The 15,837-nt window shown below is 54.4% G+C and overlaps 4 non-coding genes and 2 pseudogenes across 4 annotated transcripts; all 6 read right to left on the bottom strand.

The window, feature by feature from the left end:
* Nucleotides 1-4,911: 4,911 nt before the first annotated feature.
* On the bottom strand, nucleotides 4,912-5,025 carry LOC140584937 (U5 spliceosomal RNA). Its single transcript, XR_011986899.1, has one exon. It is a non-coding gene; the product is annotated as a U5 spliceosomal RNA (small nuclear RNA).
* A 463-nt stretch (nucleotides 5,026-5,488) lies between these two features.
* LOC140584204 (U2 spliceosomal RNA) lies at nucleotides 5,489-5,666 on the bottom strand (annotated as a pseudogene).
* Nucleotides 5,667-7,691: 2,025 nt separating this feature from the next.
* On the bottom strand, nucleotides 7,692-7,805 carry LOC140584936 (U5 spliceosomal RNA). Its single transcript, XR_011986898.1, has one exon. It is a non-coding gene; the product is annotated as a U5 spliceosomal RNA (small nuclear RNA).
* A 447-nt stretch (nucleotides 7,806-8,252) lies between these two features.
* LOC140584203 (U2 spliceosomal RNA) lies at nucleotides 8,253-8,430 on the bottom strand (annotated as a pseudogene).
* Nucleotides 8,431-10,455: 2,025 nt separating this feature from the next.
* LOC140584935 (U5 spliceosomal RNA) lies at nucleotides 10,456-10,569 on the bottom strand. The gene has a single exon (XR_011986897.1). It is a non-coding gene; the product is annotated as a U5 spliceosomal RNA (small nuclear RNA).
* Nucleotides 10,570-11,009: 440 nt separating this feature from the next.
* LOC140584136 (U2 spliceosomal RNA) lies at nucleotides 11,010-11,198 on the bottom strand. The gene has a single exon (XR_011986166.1). It is a non-coding gene; the product is annotated as a U2 spliceosomal RNA (small nuclear RNA).
* Nucleotides 11,199-15,837: the final 4,639 nt, after the last annotated feature.

Genomic DNA, 15,837 nt, shown 5'->3' with positions numbered 1-15,837 from the left:
CAGCGGGGGTGTCTGGTCAGCTTATGCCTATGTAAGACGTCCCTGACTGGCAGCTTACCATGAAGGCACTGCCAGTTCAGGTCCTGCAGCCTGTGATCCAAACCCTTAGGCTGGATTCTCGCCCATGTGCCTTCCTCCAGGCCCAGCATGGCCCGAGTATCCCTATGACCAAGCAAAGCCCTGTAAAGCGCTCTATGCTTGGTCAAGGCCTCTGTCTTGACACCTGCCGGAAAAGACTTACTCCACTTGACAGCGTGGCTGTAGTGGGCCGGCAGGGTCTCAGCCTTGGGGCCGAGGTTGGTCCACGACGCCACCAGACGTCTCATGGGGAGAGCCAGCCACAGACGCACAAAGTGCTGATGGGGGTGCTCGAGGGGAGCTGCCAGGCGCGCGCAGAGCTGCGAGAAGAACAGGCAGTCAAGCTTGAGAGGAAAGTCAATAACATCCCTCCCCCCACTGTCCTTTCCGAGATACATCACTTCCCTACGCACGTACTCGTACCTGCCCCCCCAGACGAGGTTGAAAACGTCTCTCGTCAGGCCTCTGCGCATGAAGCGGGGCAAAGGGTACACATGTGCAAGGTAGAGCAGGGTGGGAAGAATATCCACTTTTAAGGCTAAGACCTTACCTTGGAAGGACAGGGACCTGGACTTCCACAGTCCGATCTTCCGCCTGGCGATCGCCAACCGCTCCTCCCAGTTCAAACGGGCGGCACCATCCGAAAGGAAGTTGACCCCCAACACTTTGAGAGGTCCGTCACAGAGGGTGAGACCCCCTGCGACGCCCTCCCTCGCCTTCCAGCTGCCGAAATACTTGGCCACCGACTTACTGAGGTTGAGCGTCGCGCCGGAGGCCCTACCGAACGCATGAACAAGGCTCATGGCATGACCGAGAGACTGATCCGAGCAGACGAAAAGGGTGGTGTCGTCTGCGTACTGGGTCAGTTTAACAGTTTTCCCCCGACTTCCTGGGATAAGAAGGCCATCGACCCCGGGGTGGGCGCGAATGGCGCACGCCAGTGGCTCTATATAGAGCGCGTAGAGGAGGGGGGAGAGGGGACATCCCTGCCTCACTCCACTCAGCTGGGGCACCAAGTCACTCAGGAAGCCATTGATAACAACATGGCTCCCAACTTCGTTATACAAAGTGTGTAACCACCCCAGGTAATTGGGTCCAAAGCCAAACTTACCCAATACTTGAAACAGGAAGCGGTGATCTACCCGGTCGAAGGCTTTCTCCTGGTCCAAGCTGACCAGCAGGAGAGGGAGGTTCCTGTCCTCCACCCAGGCGATGGCGTCGCGGATGAGATGGAGGTTCCACGTCGCCGATCGACCCGGTACTCCACACGTCTGATCGCTGTGAACCAGATGAGCCATGGCCTTCTTCAGGCGTTCTGTAAGGGTCTTTGCGATGAGCTTTGTGTCTACACAAAGCATGGTCAGGGGCCTCCAGTTGCCAAGGTCGGCACGATCACCCTTCTTGTGCAACAAAGAAAGAACCCCTGACCTCATGCTCCTAGTGAGCAAACCCCGGCGCTGAACGTCCTCTACAACCTGCAGTAATTCCGGCCCGAGGACATCCCAAAAAGTGGAATAAAATTCCACCGGGAGCCCATCAAGGCCCGGTACCTTGCGGCGGTTCATCTTGCCAAGCACTGCGGTCAGCTCGGCCAAGGTGATGGGGGCTTCTAAGCCGTCACGAATGTCACTGGGAAGGCAAGGTGAGGTGTTGTCTAGGAACCGCTCCCCTGCAACCGGGTCCGTGTCCCTAACCTTAAAAAGATTGTGATAAAACAATTTAGCAACCTCCAGCATGTCTGATGTTGTTGTTACCGTATCGCCGTTTAAGGCCCGGAGAGAGTCGAAGGTCTTCTCCTCCCGGGCTTCCCTGGCTCTCTGGAAAAAATGAGTATTGCACTTTTCATTGTTTTCCAAAAAGAACATTCTGTCGCGGAGCATTTGGGCCGAGGCAGCCTGTGCATGCAGGCGCCTCAGCTCACCCTTTATATCCAGCAGTCGCTCGTGGTCGATGGTGCCCCCGCTGTTGTGAGCGGCGTATTCATCCCGCAACCTTCTCTCCAGCTGCAGAATGGAGAATTTCTTCTCCATCCTGCGCTGCTTGCTGTACTGCATGGAGAAGGTTCGGATCCTATCCTTCACACTCTCCCACCATTCGGCCACGGAGGGGAAGGTAGGCTTGTCCTTCTGCCACTCGGAGAAGTGATCTAAAAAAAGGTGTCTAAAATCGCTCTCCTCCAGGATCTGCAGGTTCATTTTCCAATAGCCACCCCCATATTCAGGGGCGTCTATGGAAACAGTGGCCTCCACTGCCAAGTGGTCAGTGGGCCACTGTGGGGAGAGGGACACCTTTTTAAAAACAACGGGGGGTGAGGCTAAAATATAGTCGATGCGACTGCTGGCTCCGCGACTATTGTGCCAGGTGAAGCCCGGCATGCTGGGGTTGCATATCTTAAAACCATCAACAAGTTTAAAGGAACGAATAAAATGGCGAAAGTGCCCAGAGCTGACATCCTGTCTACCCTCCAACGAGATGTTAAAGTCCCCTCCTAAAATCAAGTGTCGATCTGTGACACAGAACGGGGACAACTCTTCAAAGAGAGTTATACGGGACGAGGCCTCCACTGGAGCGTAGACACATATGGCCCGGAGGCGCTGTCCCCTCCATGTGGCGTCCACCCCCAAAACCCTACCTTGAAGAACGGTAAACGATCTTACTTCTTCAAAGGCGCGGTCGCCAAAAAGGATCCCGACGCCTGAGGAGTGGACACCACCTACGCTCCAGTAGGATCTACCCCTCTTCCATTGTCGTGAAAAGAGAGCCTCGTCCCGCTGGTCCCGGAGGTGGACTTCCTGCAGAAAACAAATGCTGAAGGGAGAAGATGCCAGCTGATTAAAAACAGATGTGCGCTTTAAAACGTTCCTCAAACCCCTGACATTCAAGGTGACAATATTAAAATTGGCCATGAAATGTTAAAAAGGTAAAATACAATTACAAACAACACACTAAAATAATAAAAGCCAGCCATTAAAAACAATACCGCATTACTGCCCCCCCTCCTCAGTCAAACCCAAAAGGCCCCCCAGTTCCAGCCCCCCCAGGTACTCCTGTTCATTTGCTTTGTCCTGCACACTACTGTACTCCTGGGGGGGCGCAGGGGACTGTCCCAAGTCCCACACCAGATGGGGGGCCCCCAATGTCGGGGAGGGGGGACTCTCTCGGCCTTGGTCCCCGGCCGCCACTGCTGGCAAGGTGGCAGCCGGAGGGCTGGATGCGTCGGGTTGTGCCTCCCTTCTGCTCTTCTTCCTCCTCCGGGGGGATGCGCCGCTCTTTCTCCTCCTGCTGCTGACACCTGGAGCCAGGACTGGAGACCCCTCCTGCATTGCAGTTGCTGTCGCTGGGGCCTCCTCCACCTCGGCCAGGGCTTCTCCTCCTGCCCCCGTCGCCGGCTGTTCCTGCCCTGACGTGGGGGCTTGCGCTCCCCCACCACTCTCCTTGCCGACGGCTCCATTGCCTGACAGAGCGTCAGCATACGTCGTTTTCTTCTTCGGGCAGGAACGAGCCAGATGGTCCTCGCCGTTGCAATAGATGCAGCGACGGGGGCCCTTGCAGTCCCTGGCCATGTGCCCCGACTCCAGGCAGTTACGGCAGCGCAGGTTGGCGCATCCCTCCAGAGTGTGTCCAAAGCTGTGGCACTGTCGGCAGAAGGGAGGCTGTCCAGAGTAAAACAAGTATGCCTTATTGCCCTGCAGATTAAAATAGGCTGGGGGATGGCTAAAACCGCCCGCCCCATTAGCGTCCGGGCGCAGGCGGGCCTGGAACTGGCGTCGACCAGTCCAGATCCCCAGCTCATCCCGGATGTCCTTGTGGCCAGGAAGGAGGTCCACATACTTATTGAGGAACTGGCGGACGGCCTCGGCGGTCACATGCGGGTTAAAGCAATGCACAGTAATTACCCGCTTGTCGGGCCACCACAGCGGCTCGATAGTATACCTTCCCAGGAGAGGGTACTGGGCCCTCTCCTTGCTCCGCTCCAGGACCTTGGTGTAGCTCTCGTCGGTGGACAGGGTGACCTCGAAGAACTGGAAGGGCCCATTCCGCTGAACACAGAGGATGTCCTCCATGCGGAGGCCCAGCTCCCCGAAGGCCACCTCCCGGATGAAGGCCAGGCGGTCGGGGAAGGTGCCTACCTCCCCTTCGGCCCTCCAGCAGAACCGGGTGGTATTACGCAGGCCACCGCCTGCTACCAACCACGGCCCGCTGAAGGGCTTCCTCGTAGCTCCGCCGGCCATCGACATCCGGGATGGTCCACCGACGTCGTTCCTGGAGCAGAGTCCTCCTGCCGCCGTGGTCCCGACGTCCGCCGTGGTCCTGCTGCCGTCCGCCAATCCGGGATGAGCCGAGGAATGCTAAACTATTAAAAACAACTAAGAAATAAAAACACCAGTTCCCCCGGCAGGGCGGCGGACAAGCCACCAGCCACTGCGGGATCCCCAGCCTAATAAAAACGAAAATAAAAGCAGGGATAAAAGGCTAAAAGGAAGGCACGGGTCGCCCCGTGGCAGCGGCGGTCAAGCCACCTACTGGACACGCATTAGGTTTGCCGTGCCTTCCTCTAAAAAACCCGACGCAATCCAATAAAAGCGATAAAAAGAGCGTAAAATCCACTTGATCTTAGCCAAAAGGCCGAGAAGCGATACCCACAAATTGCGCCCCGCCGGGCGCCGGCATGCGGGATGCCGACGGAGCTGGCGCGGCTCAGCCCTCACCAGCCCCTCTGGCAGGTGTCGCCCGGCGAGTCCACGCGTGATCCAGGGAGACCACAGCCGCGCCACCGGGCACCTAACGCCAGCCGCTAAGCCGGGCCCAGTCTTCCTTTGACAGCAGCAGTGCAGCTCTGCTTGGGCAGAGCCTCCAAAAATACCATGAACTCATCGCTATCCCTCTCCACGGAAATCTTTAGTAAAAGGCGAAAGATTTATACGGGATGAAGAGAGACCCGAGTCGATATGGGGCCGCCGCCAAGCCCGTCGCCGTTAGCCGGGCCTGCGTGACGCCCCCGCTCGGAGTAGAATGCCCAGGGGCGTCGCAGCCGCCGTCCTCGGGGCCCCGACTCCTCCCTGTCCTCCTGTCCTCTCAAAAGACAGCAATCATTTTAAGAAACATGAGGGGAAATTCAAAAGGCAAAGATGACATCATGCCTTACCTCAGCGCAGCTGTCCACCGCACAAACAGTGTGTCACCTTCCTTTAAAAAAAAAAAAAAAAAAAAAAAAAAAAGAAAAACGGCGGGAAACGGGGGCCACGCACAGACAGGGCCCCCCCCCCTCACAGCACTCAGTCTATTAGTTACTCACTCACTCACTCACTCAGTCAGTCAGTCAGTCAGTCAGTCAGTCAGTCAGTCAGTCAGTCAGTCAGTCAGTCAGTCAGTCAGTCAGTCAGTTCTGCCTTTCGACAACAGGGGGCAGTAGAGGTGCACCATTCCCGGAAGCACTGCAATACCGGGTCGATGCGTGGAGCGGACGGGGCAAGCCCCACTTCCGGCTCCCTGTTCCAAAAATCCGTTTAATATGTGGTCCCCTCCATGGGGGACGTATCAGATATTAAACTGATAAGAACAGATTTTTTTTTTTTTTTTTAATTCATCTTTATTCAACATTTCTGCTTACAATCTAAGAACAACACATAAGACTATAAAAACCGAACATTTTCCACATACTAAAACAAACTCACATCAATACTAATCAAAATAGCACATATCAAAACCCATTTATACCCACAAACTTAATCCAACACTATAATTAACAAAAACATATTACTACCATAATAATACAAGACACCTTATAACATACAAATCTTAAAATATGAAACTACTCAAAACATTACAACACACATTAAAACAGTATTAAATCCATAAATATAGCAGAAATCCTAATATCTTTAAAAAGGTAAAACATTATCATCCTCAGAAATATCCCCATTAAAACAAAGGTCTCCCCCGGACTCAACAGTGGCTAAAAAAGAACGTTCATTTGCCATGTCCTGCTGCACTGGATAAGACCGTCTCTCAAGTGGGGAGACCAAAACACTTAGTAAGTCCATCTGTTCAAAAGGGGAAATCGCTTCTCGGCCTAAAGCAGTGTCCTCGTTCCTCCGGGCCTTCTTCCTCCTCCTGCTTTGGACAAACCTGGAGGGAGAGGTTGCGCGCTTTTCAGCCACGGCCAATGGACCCTTACCTGGGGACTCCACAGAAGCGCTGGAGGCCGTGGACTCCCCATCGGCACTGGCGAAGGGCTGATCCTCGGTGTTCTCAGCTCCCCTCTCGGCTCCCCCGTGCATCTCAGCGCAGCCCGGCAGTGCCTGCTGTCGGGCCCCGTCCACAGCCGAGCCCCGGGTAACGGCATCGGCCCAGGACGGTTTGCGCTGAGGGCAGCTCCGAGCCAGATGGTCCTCACCTCTGCACAGGTTACACCGGAGGGGGCCCTTGCAGTCCTTCGCCAGATGACCGACGTCCAGGCATCTCCAGCACTTCATGGTGGTACAGGAGTCCGCGGTGTGGCCCAGGCCGTGGCACAAGCGGCAGGAGGAGGGTTGCCCGGAGTAAAAAAGGTAGCCCTTGCAACGACCTATCATAAAATGAGCAGGTGGGTGGCTATACCCGTCAGGGGAGCTAGCGTCGGGGCGCAGGCACACCCGGAACTGCCTGCGCCCAGTCCAGACACCCAGCTGGTCCCTCACGTCCCTGTGCCCAGGGACCACGTCGACAAACCTGCCCAGGAAGGCAGCCACCGCTTCAGCTGGAACGAAGGGGTCCAGGACGTGGACGGTGATCACTCTCCGATCCAGCTTCCACAGTGGCTCTACGTTGTAGTGCATCCGGCGAAGCTCTTTCTCCAAGCAGCTGCATGCAGCCAACATCTTCTTGTAGCCTTCTTCCGTGGTGCAAGTCACATAAAAGAAGGCTGAAGACTGGTTGCGCTGCACACAGATGATGTCTTCCATAGTGAGTCCCAGGAGGCCGAAGAGCACCTCCCGGATGAAGGCCAGTCTCTCCGGGAAACTCTCCGGTTCCTCCTGGTGGGTCCACTTGAAGGCTGCTGTATGCCGGATGACTACGACGGTCCTGTGTGGGCTCCCGGACATCCTGGCGATGGTGGGGAAGAGAGTCCTCGGGAGCCGGGCAGGGAGTCGACGTGTCCTAGCTGGGTGCCTAAACTAAAAAAAGCTGGAAATAAAACCCCAAGCTCACCCTGCGGGAACGGCGGTCAAGCCACCCGAACCTGCACGTTAGGCTTGCAAGGGCTACCCAAAATAAAAAAAAGCGCTAAAAGGAGACAACAGCTAGCCCCGTGGCAGCGGCGGTCAAGCCACCTGCTGGGCACGCCTTAGGTTCGCTGTTGCCTCCACTAAAAACCTGACAATAAAAATCCCTCCAAAAAGAAGCACTTGATCTTAGCCAAAAGGCCGAGAAGCGATACCCACAAATTGCGCCCCGCCGGGCGCCGGCATGCGGGATGCCGACGGAGCTGGCGCGGCTCAGCCCTCACCAGCCCCTCTGGCAGGTGTCGCCCGGCGAGTCCACGCGTGATCCAGGGAGACCACAGCCGCGCCACCGGGCACCTAACGCCAGCCGCTAAGCCGGGCCCAGTCTTCCTTTGACAGCAGCAGTGCAGCTCTGCTTGGGCAGAGCCTCCAAAAATACCATGAACTCATCGCTATCCCTCTCCACGGAAATCTTTAGTAAAAGGCGAAAGATTTATACGGGATGAAGAGAGACCCGAGTCGATATGGGGCCGCCGCCAAGCCCGTCGCCGTTAGCCGGGCCTGCGTGACGCCCCCGCTCGGAGTAGAATGCCCAGGGGCGTCGCAGCCGCCGTCCTCGGGGCCCCGACTCCTCCCTGTCCTCCTGTCCTCTCAAAAGACAGCAATCATTTTAAGAAACATGAGGGGAAATTCAAAAGGCAAAGATGACATCATGCCTTACCTCAGCGCAGCTGTCCACCGCACAAACAGTGTGTCACCTTCCTTTAAAAAAAAAAAAAAAAAAAAAAAAAAAAGAAAAACGGCGGGAAACGGGGGCCACGCACAGACAGGGCCCCCCCCCCTCACAGCACTCAGTCTATTAGTTACTCACTCACTCACTCACTCAGTCAGTCAGTCAGTCAGTCAGTCAGTCAGTCAGTCAGTCAGTCAGTCAGTCAGTCAGTTCTGCCTTTCGACAACAGGGGGCAGTAGAGGTGCACCATTCCCGGAAGCACTGCAATACCGGGTCGATGCGTGGAGCGGACGGGGCAAGCCCCACTTCCGGCTCCCTGTTCCAAAAATCCGTTTAATATGTGGTCCCCTCCATGGGGGACGTATCAGATATTAAACTGATAAGAACAGATTTTTTTTTTTTTTTTTAATTCATCTTTATTCAACATTTCTGCTTACAATCTAAGAACAACACATAAGACTATAAAAACCGAACATTTTCCACATACTAAAACAAACTCACATCAATACTAATCAAAATAGCACATATCAAAACCCATTTATACCCACAAACTTAATCCAACACTATAATTAACAAAAACATATTACTACCATAATAATACAAGACACCTTATAACATACAAATCTTAAAATATGAAACTACTCAAAACATTACAACACACATTAAAACAGTATTAAATCCATAAATATAGCAGAAATCCTAATATCTTTAAAAAGGTAAAACATTATCATCCTCAGAAATATCCCCATTAAAACAAAGGTCTCCCCCGGACTCAACAGTGGCTAAAAAAGAACGTTCATTTGCCATGTCCTGCTGCACTGGATAAGACCGTCTCTCAAGTGGGGAGACCAAAACACTTAGTAAGTCCATCTGTTCAAAAGGGGAAATCGCTTCTCGGCCTAAAGCAGTGTCCTCGTTCCTCCGGGCCTTCTTCCTCCTCCTGCTTTGGACAAACCTGGAGGGAGAGGTTGCGCGCTTTTCAGCCACGGCCAATGGACCCTTACCTGGGGACTCCACAGAAGCGCTGGAGGCCGTGGACTCCCCATCGGCACTGGCGAAGGGCTGATCCTCGGTGTTCTCAGCTCCCCTCTCGGCTCCCCCGTGCATCTCAGCGCAGCCCGGCAGTGCCTGCTGTCGGGCCCCGTCCACAGCCGAGCCCCGGGTAACGGCATCGGCCCAGGACGGTTTGCGCTGAGGGCAGCTCCGAGCCAGATGGTCCTCACCTCTGCACAGGTTACACCGGAGGGGGCCCTTGCAGTCCTTCGCCAGATGACCGACGTCCAGGCATCTCCAGCACTTCATGGTGGTACAGGAGTCCGCGGTGTGGCCCAGGCCGTGGCACAAGCGGCAGGAGGAGGGTTGCCCGGAGTAAAAAAGGTAGCCCTTGCAACGACCTATCATAAAATGAGCAGGTGGGTGGCTATACCCGTCAGGGGAGCTAGCGTCGGGGCGCAGGCACACCCGGAACTGCCTGCGCCCAGTCCAGACACCCAGCTGGTCCCTCACGTCCCTGTGCCCAGGGACCACGTCGACAAACCTGCCCAGGAAGGCAGCCACCGCTTCAGCTGGAACGAAGGGGTCCAGGACGTGGACGGTGATCACTCTCCGATCCAGCTTCCACAGTGGCTCTACGTTGTAGTGCATCCGGCGAAGCTCTTTCTCCAAGCAGCTGCATGCAGCCAACATCTTCTTGTAGCCTTCTTCCGTGGTGCAAGTCACATAAAAGAAGGCTGAAGACTGGTTGCGCTGCACACAGATGATGTCTTCCATAGTGAGTCCCAGGAGGCCGAAGAGCACCTCCCGGATGAAGGCCAGTCTCTCCGGGAAACTCTCCGGTTCCTCCTGGTGGGTCCACTTGAAGGCTGCTGTATGCCGGATGACTACGACGGTCCTGTGTGGGCTCCCGGACATCCTGGCGATGGTGGGGAAGAGAGTCCTCGGGAGCCGGGCAGGGAGTCGACGTGTCCTAGCTGGGTGCCTAAACTAAAAAAAGCTGGAAATAAAACCCCAAGCTCACCCTGCGGGAACGGCGGTCAAGCCACCCGAACCTGCACGTTAGGCTTGCAAGGGCTACCCAAAATAAAAAAAAGCGCTAAAAGGAGACAACAGCTAGCCCCGTGGCAGCGGCGGTCAAGCCACCTGCTGGGCACGCCTTAGGTTCGCTGTTGCCTCCACTAAAAACCTGACAATAAAAATCCCTCCAAAAAGAAGCACTTGATCTTAGCCAAAAGGCCGAGAAGCGATACCCACAAATTGCGCCCCGCCGGGCGCCGGCATGCGGGATGCCGACGGAGCTGGCGCGGCTCAGCCCTCACCAGCCCCTCTGGCAGGTGTCGCCCGGCGAGTCCACGCGTGATCCAGGGAGACCACAGCCGCGCCACCGGGCACCTAACGCCAGCCGCTAAGCCGGGCCCAGTCTTCCTTTGACAGCAGCAGTGCAGCTCTGCTTGGGCAGAGCCTCCAAAAATACCATGAACTCATCGCTATCCCTCTCCACGGAAATCTTTAGTAAAAGGCGAAAGATTTATACGGGATGAAGAGAGACCCGAGTCGATATGGGGCCGCCGCCAAGCCCGTCGCCGTTAGCCGGGCCTGCGTGACGCCCCCGCTCGGAGTAGAATGCCCAGGGGCGTCGCAGCCGCCGTCCTCGGGGCCCCGACTCCTCCCTGTCCTCCTGTCCTCTCAAAAGACAGCAATCATTTTAAGAAACATGAGGGGAAATTCAAAAGGCAAAGATGACATCATGCCTTACCTCAGCGCAGCTGTCCACCGCACAAACAGTGTGTCACCTTCCTTTAAAAAAAAAAAAAAAAAAAAAAAAAAAAAGAAAAACGGCGGGAAACGGGGGCCACGCACAGACAGGGCCCCCCCCCCTCACAGCACTCAGTCTATTAGTTACTCACTCACTCACTCACTCAGTCAGTCAGTCAGTCAGTCAGTCAGTCAGTCAGTCAGTCAGTCAGTCAGTTCTGCCTTTCGACAACAGGGGGCAGTAGAGGTGCACCATTCCCGGAAGCACTGCAATACCGGGTCGATGCGTGGAGCGGACGGGGCAAGCCCCACTTCCGGCTCCCTGTTCCAAAAATCCGTTTAATATGTGGTCCCCTCCATGGGGGACGTATCAGATATTAAACTGATAAGAACAGATTTTTTTTTTTTCCAATACTTTATTAAACAGTTCTGTACAACAATTAAAATCATACCAATACACAAAGCATATATACATCAATTAGCATCAATTAGCACTGTAATCAAAACATAATAAAACAGCCTTTTAGGTTCACAAATTAGTAAAAATATATATCCATAAATACTTTATAAAAGGCTAAAACATTCTCAACACACAGTGCTACTTATATATGCTATACAAAACAGAGCATTATTAAAACAACATTAAACAAAACCTCTCCAGAACTGCAAAAAGACACACAACTATAAAACCACCAATACGTTACAATAACAATTAAAACACAACTACAATTAAATGGCCATTTACAAAAATAAAATGTCACCATAAATGCCACCTATTAAAAACTAAAACCATTAAAAGAGGAACACACCCGCCGACCTCCAACCTCTACGCCAGGGTCAGGTTGAGACAGGGTCATACATATTTCCAAACACTTAAAATCAGCACCTCGGGAATAAAACATGGTCAATCACTTAATATACAGCACAACAAGTAAAATGTTAGATGTTAATAAATACAATGATTATTAATATTAATAAATAAGTGCTAAAAAAAGATCAACCAAAACCATGATTAATTGATTATGCACATGCTGTTAGTTAAAAACATTTTAATTAAAACACACGCACAAAAACAACAAAGCACACTCACCTAAAACCCGAAGTACCTCCTGTGTGCTTCAGAAAAGTGCGTCACGTCAACCCTGTAGAATGGAGCGTCACCACCTAAACGAAACGGGGCTAAAGCCAAAAGAGGCCCTTCCACCTCTCCTTGGCCTCGTGATAGCCCCGCTGGATGACGTCAGTCTCCATCCTGAAACCCAAGTCGGCCCGGATTTTACGGAATACCCCTTGTGCCTCCAGATGAACCCCTCTGCGGATGAGCGCGGTCCTGGCATTCCACAGCTCTCGCTTGGTAATGCTGACCAGCAGCCACATCCAGGGGCCGAAGGGGTTATGGAGCTTGGGGTCCCACCCCTTCAACACCTTGTCGTAGGTCAGACCGGGCTGCGGGTCCACACGTCCACACAGGCCCGCTACCAACCCCCAAACTCTCTGTGCATGCCCACAGTCCCAAAACACGTGCCTGATGGTCTCATCCTCACTGCACTCGGGCCTGGGGCAGCGGGGGTGTCTGGTCAGCTTATGCCTATGTAAGACGTCCCTGACTGGCAGCTTACCATGAAGGCACTGCCAGTTCAGGTCCTGCAGCCTGTGATCCAAACCCTTAGGCTGGATTCTCGCCCATGTGCCTTCCTCCAGGCCCAGCATGGCCCGAGTATCCCTATGACCAAGCAAAGCCCTGTAAAGCGCTCTATGCTTGGTCAAGGCCTCTGTCTTGACACCTGCCGGAAAAGACTTACTCCACTTGACAGCGTGGCTGTAGTGGGCCGGCAGGGTCTCAGCCTTGGGGCCGAGGTTGGTCCACGACGCCACCAGACGTCTCATGGGGAGAGCCAGCCACAGACGCACAAAGTGCTGATGGGGGTGCTCGAGGGGAGCTGCCAGGCGCGCGCAGAGCTGCGAGAAGAACAGGCAGTCAAGCTTGAGAGGAAAGTCAATAACATCCCTCCCCCCACTGTCCTTTCCGAGATACATCACTTCCCTACGCACGTACTCGTACCTGCCCCCCCAGACGAGGTTGAAAACGTCTCTCGTCAGGCCTCTGCGCATGAAGCGGGGCAAAGGGTACACATGTGCAAGGTAGAGCAGGGTGGGAAGAATATCCACTTTTAAGGCTAAGACCTTACCTTGGAAGGACAGGGACCTGGACTTCCACAGTCCGATCTTCCGCCTGGCGATCGCCAACCGCTCCTCCCAGTTCAAACGGGCGGCACCATCCGAAAGGAAGTTGACCCCCAACACTTTGAGAGGTCCGTCACAGAGGGTGAGACCCCCTGCGACGCCCTCCCTCGCCTTCCAGCTGCCGAAATACTTGGCCACCGACTTACTGAGGTTGAGCGTCGCGCCGGAGGCCCTACCGAACGCATGAACAAGGCTCATGGCATGACCGAGAGACTGATCCGAGCAGACGAAAAGGGTGGTGTCGTCTGCGTACTGGGTCAGTTTAACAGTTTTCCCCCGACTTCCTGGGATAAGAAGGCCATCGACCCCGGGGTGGGCGCGAATGGCGCACGCCAGTGGCTCTATATAGAGCGCGTAGAGGAGGGGGGAGAGGGGACATCCCTGCCTCACTCCACTCAGCTGGGGCACCAAGTCACTCAGGAAGCCATTGATAACAACATGGCTCCCAACTTCGTTATACAAAGTGTGTAACCACCCCAGGTAATTGGGTCCAAAGCCAAACTTACCCAATACTTGAAACAGGAAGCGGTGATCTACCCGGTCGAAGGCTTTCTCCTGGTCCAAGCTGACCAGCAGGAGAGGGAGGTTCCTGTCCTCCACCCAGGCGATGGCGTCGCGGATGAGATGGAGGTTCCACGTCGCCGATCGACCCGGTACTCCACACGTCTGATCGCTGTGAACCAGATGAGCCATGGCCTTCTTCAGGCGTTCTGTAAGGGTCTTTGCGATGAGCTTTGTGTCTACACAAAGCATGGTCAGGGGCCTCCAGTTGCCAAGGTCGGCACGATCACCCTTCTTGTGCAACAAAGAAAGAACCCCTGACCTCATGCTCCTAGTGAGCAAACCCCGGCGCTGAACGTCCTCTACAACCTGCAGTAATTCCGGCCCGAGGACATCCCAAAAAGTGGAATAAAATTCCACCGGGAGCCCATCAAGGCCCGGTACCTTGCGGCGGTTCATCTTGCCAAGCACTGCGGTCAGCTCGGCCAAGGTGATGGGGGCTTCTAAGCCGTCACGAATGTCACTGGGAAGGCAAGGTGAGGTGTTGTCTAGGAACCGCTCCCCTGCAACCGGGTCCGTGTCCCTAACCTTAAAAAGATTGTGATAAAACAATTTAGCAACCTCCAGCATGTCTGATGTTGTTGTTACCGTATCGCCGTTTAAGGCCCGGAGAGAGTCGAAGGTCTTCTCCTCCCGGGCTTCCCTGGCTCTCTGGAAAAAATGAGTATTGCACTTTTCATTGTTTTCCAAAAAGAACATTCTGTCGCGGAGCATTTGGGCCGAGGCAGCCTGTGCATGCAGGCGCCTCAGCTCACCCTTTATATCCAGCAGTCGCTCGTGGTCGATGGTGCCCCCGCTGTTGTGAGCGGCGTATTCATCCCGCAACCTTCTCTCCAGCTGCAGAATGGAGAATTTCTTCTCCATCCTGCGCTGCTTGCTGTACTGCATGGAGAAGGTTCGGATCCTATCCTTCACACTCTCCCACCATTCGGCCACGGAGGGGAAGGTAGGCTTGTCCTTCTGCCACTCGGAGAAGTGATCTAAAAAAAGGTGTCTAAAATCGCTCTCCTCCAGGATCTGCAGGTTCATTTTCCAATAGCCACCCCCATATTCAGGGGCGTCTATGGAAACAGTGGCCTCCACTGCCAAGTGGTCAGTGGGCCACTGTGGGGAGAGGGACACCTTTTTAAAAACAACGGGGGGTGAGGCTAAAATATAGTCGATGCGACTGCTGGCTCCGCGACTATTGTGCCAGGTGAAGCCCGGCATGCTGGGGTTGCATATCTTAAAACCATCAACAAGTTTAAAGGAACGAATAAAATGGCGAAAGTGCCCAGAGCTGACATCCTGTCTACCCTCCAACGAGATGTTAAAGTCCCCTCCTAAAATCAAGTGTCGATCTGTGACACAGAACGGGGACAACTCTTCAAAGAGAGTTATACGGGACGAGGCCTCCACTGGAGCGTAGACACATATGGCCCGGAGGCGCTGTCCCCTCCATGTGGCGTCCACCCCCAAAACCCTACCTTGAAGAACGGTAAACGATCTTACTTCTTCAAAGGCGCGGTCGCCAAAAAGGATCCCGACGCCTGAGGAGTGGACACCACCTACGCTCCAGTAGGATCTACCCCTCTTCCATTGTCGTGAAAAGAGAGCCTCGTCCCGCTGGTCCCGGAGGTGGACTTCCTGCAGAAAACAAATGCTGAAGGGAGAAGATGCCAGCTGATTAAAAACAGATGTGCGCTTTAAAACGTTCCTCAAACCCCTGACATTCAAGGTGACAATATTAAAATTGGCCATGAAATGTTAAAAAGGTAAAATACAATTACAAACAACACACTAAAATAATAAAAGCCAGCCATTAAAAACAATACCGCATTACTGCCCCCCCTCCTCAGTCAAACCCAAAAGGCCCCCCAGTTCCAGCCCCCCCAGGTACTCCTGTTCATTTGCTTTGTCCTGCACACTACTGTACTCCTGGGGGGGCGCAGGGGACTGTCCCAAGTCCCACACCAGATGGGGGGCCCCCAATGTCGGGGAGGGGGGACTCTCTCGGCCTTGGTCCCCGGCCGCCACTGCTGGCAAGGTGGCAGCCGGAGGGCTGGATGCGTCGGGTTGTGCCTCCCTTCTGCTCTTCTTCCTCCTCCGGGGGGATGCGCCGCTCTTTCTCCTCCTGCTGCTGACACCTGGAGCCAGGACTGGAGACCCCTCCTGCATTGCAGTTGCTGTCGCTGGGGCCTCCTCCACCTCGGCCAGGGCTTCTCCTCCTGCCCCCGCCGCCGGCTGTTCCTGCCCTGACGTGGGGGCTTGCGCTCCCCCACCACT

This window comes from Paramormyrops kingsleyae, unplaced genomic scaffold, assembly GCF_048594095.1.
Source record: "Paramormyrops kingsleyae isolate MSU_618 unplaced genomic scaffold, PKINGS_0.4 ups31, whole genome shotgun sequence".
Taxonomy (NCBI): Eukaryota; Metazoa; Chordata; class Actinopteri; order Osteoglossiformes; family Mormyridae; genus Paramormyrops; species Paramormyrops kingsleyae.
Note: the sequence above shows the minus strand (reverse complement) of the source record. Positions and strands in the feature narration are given on the sequence as shown.